Below are 13,529 nucleotides of genomic sequence, written 5' to 3'. Positions count from 1 at the left end.
ATTGAAAAAAAAAGAGAAAAAGTGGGAAGTGGAGGCCAGCCTTACCAGATATTAAAATATAATACAAAGCATTAATAATCAAAACAGTGTGGTAATGGTGCCTGGTTAGATGTACCAATGAAACAGAAAGTCCACAAATAAACCCTGATACATCTGGGTCAATTTTGTTTACAAGACAGAGAGCATCTCAAATCACTGTGGAAAAGATGGAAAAGACGAATGAGCAAAAAATGAGTGGTGACCAGATTCAGAACTCATACTTGGATGAATTCCCAATGAATCAAATGTTTGAAACAAAAAATGAAGCAACAAGATTACTGGAAGAAAACAAGGAATAATTTGTTATAAACTTGGAGTAGAAAAGACCTTTAAGCTATGAGTCAAAATCCATAAACCATAAAGGAAAAAATGGATAAATCTGAATACTTAAGTATTAAAATAAAAAAATTCCAGATGGCAAAACTACAACAACAACAAAATATCTCAACCTATCAGTGTAGTAAAGAAATAATGACAAAGATAAACTAGTGAAACTTTTTGCAGTCCACGTCACAGACAAAATTCAACATTTTTTCCCAATGTATCAAAAGCTCCTAGAAATTGAAAAGGCAAAGATCAATAATCCAATAGAAAACTGAGTTAAGTATATATAGAGAGATTCTAAGAAAAAAAATGCTAGATGTTTAACTTTATTCATAATGAGAGAAAGGTGGATAAGAGACGCCAATTTTCACATATCAAATTAGCAAAAGTGCAGAAGTTAAATAACATATTTTGTTGACAAGGCCACAGAGTCAGGGATTCCTGTGTGTTTCTGGTAGGAGTGAAAATGCTTACAAACCTGATGGAGGGCAATTTGGCTATATCTATCAATATTAAAACAAATGCACATTTCACATATGTGAAATTACCTATACAAAGCAACTTTTGCAGCACTGTTTCTAATAGCAAAAGATTGGAAACAACTTACTGTTCATCCATAGTGGACAAGTTAAATAAGTTATGGTACATTCCATATAATAGAATACAGTTGAAAATAAAAATGAGGAATCTCTTTCTATAGATGGACATGGAAATATCTGCTGGGAATATTGTTAAGTAGAGATGCAAGGAACAGAATAGTGTACATATAGTATGCTATCTTCTGCTGGGTGACAGGGAAGGGGGAAAATAAGAATATATTTGAATGTGCTTTTAGGTTCAGAAATAAATGTTGGAAGGACACACAAGAAACAATTACAATGACTATCTGAAAGCAGGGATGGCAAGGTCCAGTCTGTTCCGATGTTAAATAGGGGTGAGAAGACAGCCACTTAAATCTATAAATCACATAAATGTACTGCTTATTCAAAAAAGTTAAAAGAAACCAAGTATAGTAATGTATTTGTGATAAATGTTATAACTGAGGTAGAGCAAGTGCCAGGGAAATGGTGATGAGGGGGTATTTAATTACCTCCAGCTGCTAGGAAAATTTGCAGAGATAAAATCCTAATAGTATTGATGTTGCGTCTAGAATGTTGAGTAGAAATCCACCAGGGAAACAAGGTGGCAGGAATGGAAATGCATTTCAGTCATTCAAGCTCAATCAAAACCATATGTAGACGTGCTTGGGTTGGTGGGACCTGAAGGTTCTCCAGCCTGAGTCTGCCTACGAATCTTGGTGAATAAGTGGTTCTCATTCTCCCCATAATGAAGCAAGTAGCAAGTCTACCTGACTTTAGAAATATCAGTCTTCTATGAGCGCATTTCTCATTCTTGTGAGAGGAATATCAAAATAAGACAAGATTTGAAAAAAAAGTAGATCTTTATTTATATACAAATTATTGTATTAGCACATCAATGTTCAGATTTTGTCTACAGTTAACATAAATGGGAAACTTAAGGCTGTGCAATCTTTTATTTATGTATTTATATATTTTGTGAGGAAGATGGGCCCTGAGCTAACATCTGCCAATCCTCCTCTTTTTGCTGAAGAAGACTGGCCCTGGGCTAACATCCATGCCCATCTTCCTCCACTTTATATGTGACCCCACCACAGCATGGCTTGACAAGCGGTGGGTCGGTGAGCGCCCAGGATCCGAACCGGCGAACCCCGGGCCACTGCAGCAGAGCTCGCACTTAACCACTTGCGCCACCAGGCCGGCCCCTGAGCAATCTTTATTGTCCTTCTTGGTCCCTTTGTGATGATTTGCAAGCATTTGATAAATGATGAAGTCAGATCCCAAGCACGGAATCATCTTCCACTTCTCACTCTTTCAAATTCCACACATAATATCTCACCAAATCCCACCAACCCCCTCTCTGAAATCTTATCACTCTCCCTACTTTTGCACCTCACCATTGTCATTATCTTACTTTGCTAGCTCAATAGCTCCCATCTAGACTCTTCTCTCATTTTTCGCATTCAGATTAATAATTTCCTAATGCATTTCCCTTTTTCAGGTTTCTTCAGCCTCCAATGTGAGGACAATGTCATAGGAAATTGTAAGGAAGATTGATGAAGTTACTAGGCTTAAGTACTTTCCTGAGGCATCCAGTGACTTACTGAGGCACTTTCTGAATTCTCTTCCAGCACACATTTTTTTCCTCAATTGACTGCTACACCAGTGGCCAATAATGCCTCATTAACTTGAACTCTATTACTTCGACATGTGTTAAATTCAGGTAGAGGTAGAGATCAAGTTCCCTTTGTCCTTCTTATATAGAATTTTTTACCAAGCAAATTAACAGTATCATCAAGGCTGCCTGGGTAATTTCTAAGGTATTTCAGAGAACAAATTGTTTTCAAGCATTGGTAGGCAGTGTAGAAGAATCTATTTACATTTAAATTCTTTGCTAATTACAAATCATTATTAGCTCTTGAAGAAAAGTCACTTAAAGACAACTACTAGGCAACACTTTGTTAGACTTGTTCTAATTATGGAAACTGGAGAACAATAAAACCAAGGTTAAAAATAGTTTGTAATCTCTATTTCTTTTCATCAGTTCAAGTACACCTCCCCTCATTTCCACCAGGCTAAATGCCTGTGGTTTTATTGGACCTGCAAAATATCTTGGTACCAAATAATACATATAAGAGGAAGGCTGATAAATTGTCTGAATTCAAGAAATCAGATCCCTCAAGTTTACTCTGCAACTAGACTCTTTCCCTAGATTTTTAAAGCCTATAATCAACGAGGTAGAACAACATAATTCCAAAAAAGACAGCTGCAGGGGGAGCAGGGATAAGCATTTGTTTTCACTTTGAAAACATGAGCCCACTGCCAATAGGTTTTGGGCTCCTGTACAAGTCTTTCCAGAATTACCCAAAGATTTCAGAACAGAAGAGAGACAATGGCCCAAATTACCTTTGATTTAGCACATAGTTCTCCAAGTCTGGACAGGCCAAATCAAAATAGATGTCCCATCATCTACCATAGAGGTGGAACAGAGCTCTACTCCAGTCCTGTAATTCGACACAGGAGCAGTATTAGCCCAACTGATTTTAGTGGAATGCAGCAAGGTCTCAGGTTCCATATCATGGAAAAAAAATAGAACTGGAGTAAAGTTCTGGTTCTGACAGACTTAATCCCTCCTGTGGCATGAATCATGTTTACTTTATAGAATTGGTGGAAAATTATGAGAACTAATTCTTTATTTAAGTGGTTTGCAAACTGTGTAGTACTCTCTAGAAGTAGATGAGATCATTACTAGCTGCCAGTGGACACTGTTAAACATATAGAACAAGAGTGACAAGCTAATTGATACGACTTGGAGATTATCTTCTAAAGTGGTTGTATAAAGACATGACAAGATAGTTCTTTAAGAAAAAAAGGCAATATGTGCTCCATAAACACATTACATGAAAATTGTGCACATGTCACTTATCAAAGACAGCATTTTCGTTAATATACTTATATAAACTTAGGTGGAATGAGAGAGTAGGATGGAAGAAGGAAGATAAAGAGGTAAGTGATTCTCAATGTTTAGTTTCTGTGTAGAGTGGTGGGTTCACAGGTCTTTAATATATTATGAAAACAATCAAACAAATAGTGCTACACATTGCCCAACAAAAATCTGTCATAAATGAAGAATTAGAATTCACGCAATTCTGTGCACCTGACAGGCCCTTAAAATATGTCAGCAAATATTTAAGAAAGGCATTTTTACTCTTATCAACTAACTTTCAACTAAGCTCAATAAAGTCATTACTGTCTGTCAACTGTCAATAAAGCATTTGAATTTCTTGAACACTTTGATTCCTCTACTGGAGATCTCATGTTTCTCTATGTCCCCCAGATAGGCCAACAGTTGTAATAAGCTAAGGAATACAAGGTCTTTGCAGTGGCACTATGAGCAGGAACCTATCTAGTGAATGTTCTAATTGTTTTGTGTCTGAAGGCATTGGTCCCTGTTTGGTTCTTCATTCTCAAAAAGAAAACACTCTGTGAATTCAGTTGATTTGACCAAGAAAACTCTTTAATGAAGTAATGAGTTAAGCCAGTTGTTTTAAGTAATTTAGCAAAACAACCACTTGAATGAACAAATTTAAAATTTTTTTTATCAATATTTCAATAGATTTTGTTAACAGAGTGTGTGTTATGCTATTTAGCCTATTGGTGACTATCTGTCAAATACTAACACCATGCTTTCATGTGCCTCAATTATGGACACTGTTGTTTTGTAATAAATAGCAGGTGAGAGAAGAATGTTCTCTATTACGCGACAGAGTTCTCATACCTCTCTGAATAGATCCTCCTTGACTTTTGACTGCCCGGTTCAGACAACATACTCAAGGCTTGTGGGAGCTTCTATTTCCCTCCTTTTTATGCCACAGATCACCTCAAAAATCATCAAAAGTATGACCCTCAAAATAATTGGGAATCTGGCTCAATTTAAGAGGTAACAAAATTTTTATTTGAGTCATTTATGCCAAGTACTCATGCAAATCCTAAAACATTCCTTTATATTAACTTCTATAATTTTTTATAATATATAATGCAAAAAATTGTTATCATCCCAATCCAGCAATTTGTTGGCATGATAACAGACAATTTTTAGGACAATGCCCTATTGAAATATTGTGAGAAAGGCACTGGAAGCTGGGAAAAAACATGAAACAAAAAACAAACATACCCTCTGGTTGTCTGCACTATCACCACAAAGAAGAGGGAGACTAACTCTATGACTCTTGGGCTACACCTGAGCCAAGGATGAAACTTGGTTCTAGAGTATTCAGCTGAGCTGTCAAGCCCAGTGCCTGGCTGGACTGAGACTTAAAAATGCCCTGGCAAAGGTTTTCTGAAGGAGGAAAAACAAAAGGCATATGATATTCCCTTCTTGGAGCTTTGTAATGCACAAACCCGAGAAAGGCTCTGTGAAATCCTACATAAAGGAACCTGCTACCTTTTATTTAATCCAGAATTTTTCTAAGCACATTTGAAATGGAATCCTAATTTTGAGAAACACATATTGAATTACTCTGAAACTACTTTTTTTTTTTTTTTTTTTTTTTTTTGTGAGGAGATCAGCCCTGAGCTAACATCCGCCAATCCTCCTCCTTTTTTTTGCTGAGGAAGACGGCCCTGGGCTAACATCGGTGCCTATCTTCCTCCACTTTATATGGGACGCCGCCACAGCATGGCTTACCAAGCAGTGCGTCGGTGCGCGCCCGGGATCCGAACCAGCGAACCCCGGGCCGCCGCAGCGGAGCGCGCGCACTTAACCGCCTGCGCCACCGGGCCGGCCCCTGAAACTACTTTTTGTTGGAATGCATTTAGGGAAATACTGGTGTATCCATAGCTAACTGAAATTCCTTAGCATGATAATGAGAAGGTGTGAGAGGAAGCACTCAATATGGGAAAACAGAGGGGTAGATAGCAGCACAGGGACAGACTGCCAGTGCTATTGGTGAGAGAACCGATTAGTAAAACAGGACCGTTATTTTTACTGAAGAGCAAATAATTGTTCTAATACTTGGAAATTGGCATATGTGTAAAAGTACATGATAATTTTAAGAAATTACTAGAAATGCAAGATTCTATAAATAGAGCAGGCTATTTAAAATTACGAAATGCTATTCTTTATTTTTCCAGAAAGTTTATCTAAAAATATCTTTGGAGAGTTGATTCAGAGAGAAGTGTTCCTTTCTTCTTCCTTAAAAGAAAGTATAAGTACTGACATTTCTATTTCGTGTCCCCCACAACCGTTCTGAGGGTTTCATAAGGCCCACTTCTCTCCTCTTACTAACATATCCTCTTTGGGCAGCAGTAGTCCATAGTAATGGAGACGGGAGCAAGTATGGTCTGATCCCAGAAGGAATGCTGGGAGCATCAAGGAGAATGTCAAGCACTTCATTTTACACTCTCTCTGTAGATCTTGCATATTTATGTGAGCCACTGAATAGAATGCAAACAAACGGGTAGGTGGTTAGCGTATTTTTGGAGTGGTTGCTTCTTTCTGAAGCAGAGATTTAATGTCAAGGCTCTTCTTGGAATTTAAGACAAAAATGAAACTGATGGGAAAATGTGTCCTGTTGTGTAAATGCTATAAATATTTAACATTACAAACGTGTATCTATAAATCACAAAACAATATACCAAATAACAATTGCTTATTTATTCTTTTGCCAAAGATTTATTTTCCTGAAATATGAGTACTGCTTGGAAGAGCTATGAAGGAGAGAGAGAGAGTGCACAATTTCTCTTTATTAATTTACAGTAATCACTTTCCATGAGAAAAGCATTCAAATTCCGACTCAGAGATGGAACAACTGAGAAGATTATCCTTCTTGGAAGCAAACCTTTGATATGTTTAATACCAAAGGGTCTGCATTTGCCACAGAACCAAAAATGAGCTGCATGTCTATTGCAAGGAATAACTTCTCCACAAACTTTATGACATTGAAAGTTCTCTAGCCTGAATCAAATAGAAAATATAAAAATTATATTCTTATAAATATATAATATTTTATTATTTATAAATGATAAAATTAGTCATATATATTCATAGTGCTATATGCTGTCATAAAATAATTTAACAATAAAATAATAACTATAACTAACATTAAGATGACTCAGTGCAGGTAACATTGATAGATGGTAAACACACTGGGTGAAAAATCAGATGATAATATAATCATACTTACAAATGAATGCACAGACTTCCCCTCAACTCCTGCAGCCCCGATAATCTTGCTATAGCTATCTCTCCAAAGCAAGCATTCAATATAGCCCAATTTCCCCTTTGTTCAAAGATCTTTTATTTGCATACTTGTTTGATTGTATTATTTGAAAATTACAAAGGAAAACTTTGTTCCCTGAAACATGTTGATTTTATGAGATAAGAATGACTTGGCCAAATTGCATTAGGATTTAATGGTCAACTGAGCATTCCTATAAGGGAATCTGCACTATGTTCTGACATACACTGGGATTCCAAGGTGGTCGCAGCTATATATCGGGGGTCCTTTAAGACTCTGGGCATTCCTTTAAAAGTGGTGATGCTTACAGTAACATAATTGGGAACCCAAAAGTTGTGGATAGTGTAGGTTCAAGCAAGCGGTCTAGGAGTATATTATCACACTGCGTCTTTTCTGAGTAATCTGGGCTATCTTAGCTTGAAGCCAAACTCACATGTAGCTGGAGGTCATGATCCTCCACATATTCTCCATCCAAGCAGTACATGGGAATGATCTTCTCAAAAGATAGAATGAAAATAACAATCATTGCTAAATGCCCTTCCAGCTATGAGTCTACTTTCCTTCTGTCACCATAATGGGAATTTTCTTGCCCAAACATGTACTTCTTCTCAAGTAGGTATCTGTTACTTAGTGGTTAAGAACCAACCCTCAAGAACACTTGAGTTCAAGACATGACTTCTTTACACAATTTGTGTGTGAGCTTTGGAAAGTTATTTTTTCTCTCTAAATCTATCTCTCCATCTGGAAAACATGGATAAAACTATTACCTAGTTTATGGGGATTAATGAAAAGAAAATTCATTCAAATTATTGAGCATATGCTGGTATACAGAGAATACTAAAAAATACATTAGCTGAAATTGTGATCTAAACTGAATTTGGAGAAAATGTGACAATAATTGTACTGGCAGAAATGGACTGGTTCTATGCCCTCAAATTGAGCTGGATCCAGTTCTGTACCCACTAACAAGGCCATAAAATGCTATAAAAGGAAAGAGATGAACAGGAGAAACTTTAAACTGCTCTCTATCCAAGGATCATTGAAAGCCTGAAGAATATTTTACAATTAAAGGAATGGACTACCAGAAAAGGCTTTTCTTCCAGCTTGACCTTCCATCCCGCCCATGTCTATGTAATCTCTGCCCCTGACTCACTACCTACTTTCTGGGATGCTGGGCAGAGAGAATGCCAGGACCGTAGGGAATGTACCAAAGCCACTGAGGTCACTTTATAAACAGACTGTGTTTAAAGGAGGTTTTAAGAGATCCTAGGAAATGTGAAACCCATTGAGGTTCTGCCCAGGGGAAAGACACCCCCACTCCCTAATTCTCTCTTGCTCAATCCATGGAAAAAGATTCAATCAGACAAGTTACTGAGTTTAAGGTCAAATTGAAATTCTTTTCCCACCTCTTTTCATTTTGTCCAAGCCAAACATTTCACTGGCTCTAATGCAGAAAGCATAGAAGTTTATCCTTACTTGCCCTAGAAACCCTATTATTTTCATCTTAAATAACTACTCTCTGAGCAGAACCTTTTAACCCACGACCAAATGAGGTTTCACTGGATTTGCTCTCCTCTGATTTGTCTCAATTTGTACTATTTTAATTTATAGATACACAAGCCAATGCATTTAATTTTGCTTACCTACCATAACTAGCCATCATACTCCACCTATAAGGTTTCTTTCCAACTAAAACCTCAATTTTTACCTACTCTTTTTAGCACAAGTCCTGTAAAGGTTGTCTATAAATATGATCTCAATTTTCTTTTATTTCAGTTTCTTTTTAGCCTATTCTGACTAGGCCTTTGAACAAATTAACTAATACTTACTCATGTAAAAGTCACCAATGACTTCCATCTTACAAAATTCAGTGGTCATAAATGTAAAATCTATGCTTATAAAACTTCTAGAAGAAACATAAGAGAAAGCTTTTGTGAACTTGGGTTAGTTAGGCAAAGATTTCTTAGATATGACAGGATGAGCCCAATTCATGAGAAAAACAATATACTGGACTTTATCAAACTTAGAAACTTCTGCTCTTTGTAAAATACTGTTAAGAGAATGAAAACACAAGCCACAGACTGGGATAAAATATTTGCAAAGCACATATCTGATAAAAGCCTGGTATGCAGAATACATAAAGAACATTCATAACTCAATAATAAGGAAACAAACAACCCAATTTAAAAATGGGCCAACGATTTGAAGAGAAAGTTCACCAAAGAAGATGATAGAGATGGCAGATATGTACGTGAAAAGATGCCCAATATCATTGGTCATTAGGGAAATGAAATTAAAACCACAATAATATATCACCTTTTAGAATAGTTAAAATTAAAAGAAAGAAAGAAAGAAAGAAAGAGAGAAAAAAAATCTATGGAGCAAATAGAACTCTCATATATTGCTGGTAGGAATAAAAAATTGTTCAATGACTTTGGAAAATAGTTTAGATATTTTTTATAAAGTTAAACATACAATTACCATATGGCCCCTCATTCCCCTGCCTAGGTATTTATCCAAATGAAATGAAAACCTATGTTCACATACATAAAAATTCTATGCGAATATTTATAGTGGATTTATTTGTAATCTCCAAAACCTGGAACCAACCCTCAACAGGAGAATGAATAAACAAATTGTGGTTTATGCATAAAATGAACTACTACTCAACAGTAAATGGGAAGGAACTACTGATACATGTAACAACAGGATGAATCTCAAATGCTTTATGCTGAATGAAAGCAATCCGATTAAAAAAGCTACATACTACATAATTCCACATATATGACATATTTGCAAAATTAGAGCGGCAAAAACAGGTCTGTGGTAGGTATGGGGGAGGTGTTTACCATAAAGAGGCACTGGAAATTTTGGGTTCTGATGAAAAGTTGTGCCCGTGGACAATTACTTCATAACCTTCTGCAACAAAGGATTATCATTCAAAAATTAATCCAGTGATCGGTTCTAAGTCCACAGCTTATCTGGCCTCTTGGCAGTGTTTGATCATTCTCTCCCTTCCTGAATTCCTTTTTCACTGGTTGCTCCTCCACAATATCATTTGCTGGCTTATAATTTTCTGACCTCATCTGTCACCACTGTCGCCTTCATTCACTCTGCTCTTGGCACACTGGCCTCCTCGTTCTTCGTCCGACCAGCCAAGTGCCTTCCCTCCTCAGGGCCTTTGCACTTGCTAGTCCATTAGCATAGAGTACAGCTCTTGGCAAGATTTATTCTCTATTTTCAGGTTTCTGTTCAACTTTCATTTCCTGGAGGAGGCCTTCTCTGGCCACCCTATCTAAAATAGCTGCCTCCCATACCTTAAGTCTCTCTATGGTCCCTTTCACTGAGTAATCCGTTTTTCATAGCACTTACCTGGTATTATCTTTGTTTACTGTCTGTCCCCCATATGGATATGTAAATTTCAGGAGAGCAGGGGCTTTATCTGGTTCCTTACTGTATACCTGGTGCATAGGACAGTGCCTAGCACACAGCAGACTCTCAGGAAACACATACACACATACACAGACATGTCTTCTTTCCTTTACTACCTTGCTGTAAAATTCTCCCCTGCCCCTTCACTCATCCATAAGTAAATTAATAATAGATTGAACCATATGAAATTGTTAAATTGTCAATATTTGATCATTTTGGAACTACAAAGTAGTAATTGGTTCAAATTAACACTATCATATTTTTAAAAACAAAATAAAAAGAAATGAATGGGCCAATGACACATAGATTAAAATAAGGTGTTAGATAGGATAGGTCAAACATCATGAACAGAATATTATTACATATAAATAAAACCTGGGGCTGCCACTGTGATTTCCTTACCTTTCCGTGCAAGTTTGGAAGCCAGCAGAGAGCGACAGGATACCTGCTTCCTGAGTGATAAGGGGAAATGAGTGGATTTTACACTGACGGCTTGTTAATCCCTTACCTGGCAACCACAACTTCGCAGACCAATCTCCATTTTCAAAAACCCACGTTCTCTCTTGAAGTCTTACTTAAGCAATATCTGCCCAATCTGTGAATGAAGCCCAACCAGAGACGTATAAAAATTATAATGGTATTCACTGACAGATATTAGCTCTTTCTCTGCTACCCCAGGAAAGGATTTTTTCATTTTTCTTTCCAGTACACCAAGTATTATTAAATTTAAGAAATGCCAAAAACTAATTTCTCTTTCTTACATATAATCCCCTGGTATTTGCACGTTATACTTAATTACAAATGGTTATCGACAGCATAAATCTTACATTAGTATGCTAGCTTCAATGAGATCTATTTGTTCTTTCAACCTTTAATACTGCACATGGTTGAATACTGAATAATCTTTACTTTTCAATATTTTCATCTGCTGTTACCTCTGTGAGTTTTATTCCTCAAAGTTTTTCCAGCAGCTTTGTAAGTATAATAGATTTAGTGGTGTCTAAAGCCCATCAACTGGAGACTTGATGGTGTTGACATCAATATTGTGGGTTCGCCATTTGAGTGTAAGACTAGAGATTTCCTTCTTTATTCCTCTTCTTATTTTCTCCCATGGGCTAATGTAATTTATAAGCATGTGCATTCTTTGAGTATACTCAAAACCTGATGTTTATGCTTTTGAAAAATATGGCAATAGCTAAGTTTACCCTTCTGATAACTCAGTTTATATACACAATCAACAAACTCTGCTGGTCAGTCAATGAGACAAATGGTCCTCTATTATGACGATGTGCAAATACTTTTGGTTATTAACTAGCTAGACATCGGATGAACAAAGAATTATTAACAGCAAGAGAATAAATTCAGTTAAAATGATAGTGACATCTTTGCTTGTGAAAGCAAGTCAGAGGTTCCTTGAATATAATAATAAATACCTAAAATTTCATCTCATATGGCTGTTTTTACTAGACATTTTTGAAAAATCCCAGAAAATGAGTGCATTGCTTAAAAATTTCACCATGAAGGCACTGATAAAGACTCACAAAGGAAATAACATACAGTATATTTTCAAATTAATGTTAATTCATTTGAAGTTTGTAAAGTTAATCTGTTTATATTTTTATAAAACAGTTTTATATGTTAGCACATATAGAACATTCGTGTGTGTGTGCGTGCGTGTGTGTGTGTGTATGTGCGCGTGTATTGGTAAGGAGAGAGAAATGCAAATGGTAGTATCATGGTCTAAAGACCAATATCCGATAATAAGGGGCAAATAAGATGACGATGTCTGTTGGGGAAAAATGCAATGCAGACACCGTCATCTTATTTGTCCCTTATTATCTGACATTGGAAGATGTTTGACTAAATTTTGCATATGTGGGCACTTGGGAGGAGTAGACATTTTAACTCACTAATTTATTTTCCTTATCTTTTCAAACTACATAAGTTTTGTTGAATAAAGATGTTCAAAAAAAGCAGGATGGTTTAATAAGATAGATGTTAATAGAAATATTCATAAAAGAAGGAAAGACAAAGAATTTAAAGTGCTTTTTGAGGCAACTAATAGATCTTTATTGCATATCCCAATTCCCATTTTGGGGGGATCTCTACATGAAATAAAGATACTATTTGATGTTCTCTATATCTAATCATTGCACCCGAAGTCAGACTTTGAATTTGGCAGATAATTGCCTATTTTGCTGTAAAACATGCCTGTCTTGATTCTTAAATCTGCTAAGGTTTGGTTCCAATTTAACAATAGTTCTCAATGCTGGCTGCATATTAACATCACCCGAGAAGCTTTTAAATAAAACTGATGTTTACACTCCTCTACAGAGCTATTAAATCAGAATATCTGAGGAGTAAGACCTGGGAAGTAGTATTTTTTTAAATATCCATTTTAATGGTAGTAAAATATGCATATAGAAGAATGCAGCTATCATAAAGGTACAGTTTCTGGAATTATCACGGAATGAACACACCTGTTACCAACACTCCACTAAATAGAACATCACCAGTGTCCTAGAAAGCCCACTCATACCCCGTCCTAAGTAGGTGTTAGTCAGTTTTCAAAGTTCCTCAGCAGATTCTAATTTACAGCCAAGGACGAGAGCCACTCTATTAACTGCTAATTGTTTTCGATACCAATTTCTCTGTTTTGATTGAGTTGTGAGTAGAGGGAAATGAATAGTTATTAAGCACATACTCTATGCTGATGATTGCACAAACATGATCTTATTTTAAAAACACCATTTTGAGGGCTGGCCCCGTGGCTTAGCGGTTAAGTGCATGCGCTCCAATGCTGGTGGCCCGGGTTCAGATCCCAGGCGCGCACCAACACACCGCCTCTCTGGCTATGCTGAGGCGGGTCCCACATACAGCAACTAGAAGGATGTGCAGCTATAACTTACAACTATCT

At 36.6% G+C, this 13,529-nt stretch overlaps 1 long non-coding RNA gene across 2 annotated transcripts in view; it reads right to left on the bottom strand.

Annotated features, from left to right (window-relative positions):
• Nucleotides 1-13,529, bottom strand: part of LOC131414097 (uncharacterized) — a 64,923-nt gene that overhangs the window by 38,554 nt on the left and 12,840 nt on the right. Inside the window, exon 2 of one of the 2 annotated variants that reach the window (XR_009222108.1) lies at nt 11,121-11,207. The exons of the other annotated variant lie outside the window; for it this stretch is intronic. This is a non-coding gene — a long non-coding RNA (uncharacterized LOC131414097). The remainder of the gene's footprint in view (nt 1-11,120; nt 11,208-13,529) is intronic. 2 annotated transcript variants of the gene reach the window in all.

This window comes from Diceros bicornis, chromosome 14, assembly GCF_020826845.1.
Source record: "Diceros bicornis minor isolate mBicDic1 chromosome 14, mDicBic1.mat.cur, whole genome shotgun sequence".
Classification (NCBI taxonomy): domain Eukaryota; kingdom Metazoa; phylum Chordata; class Mammalia; order Perissodactyla; family Rhinocerotidae; genus Diceros; species Diceros bicornis.
The sequence above is the reverse complement of the archived record's forward strand: the minus strand, read 5'-3'. Positions and strand labels throughout refer to the sequence as shown.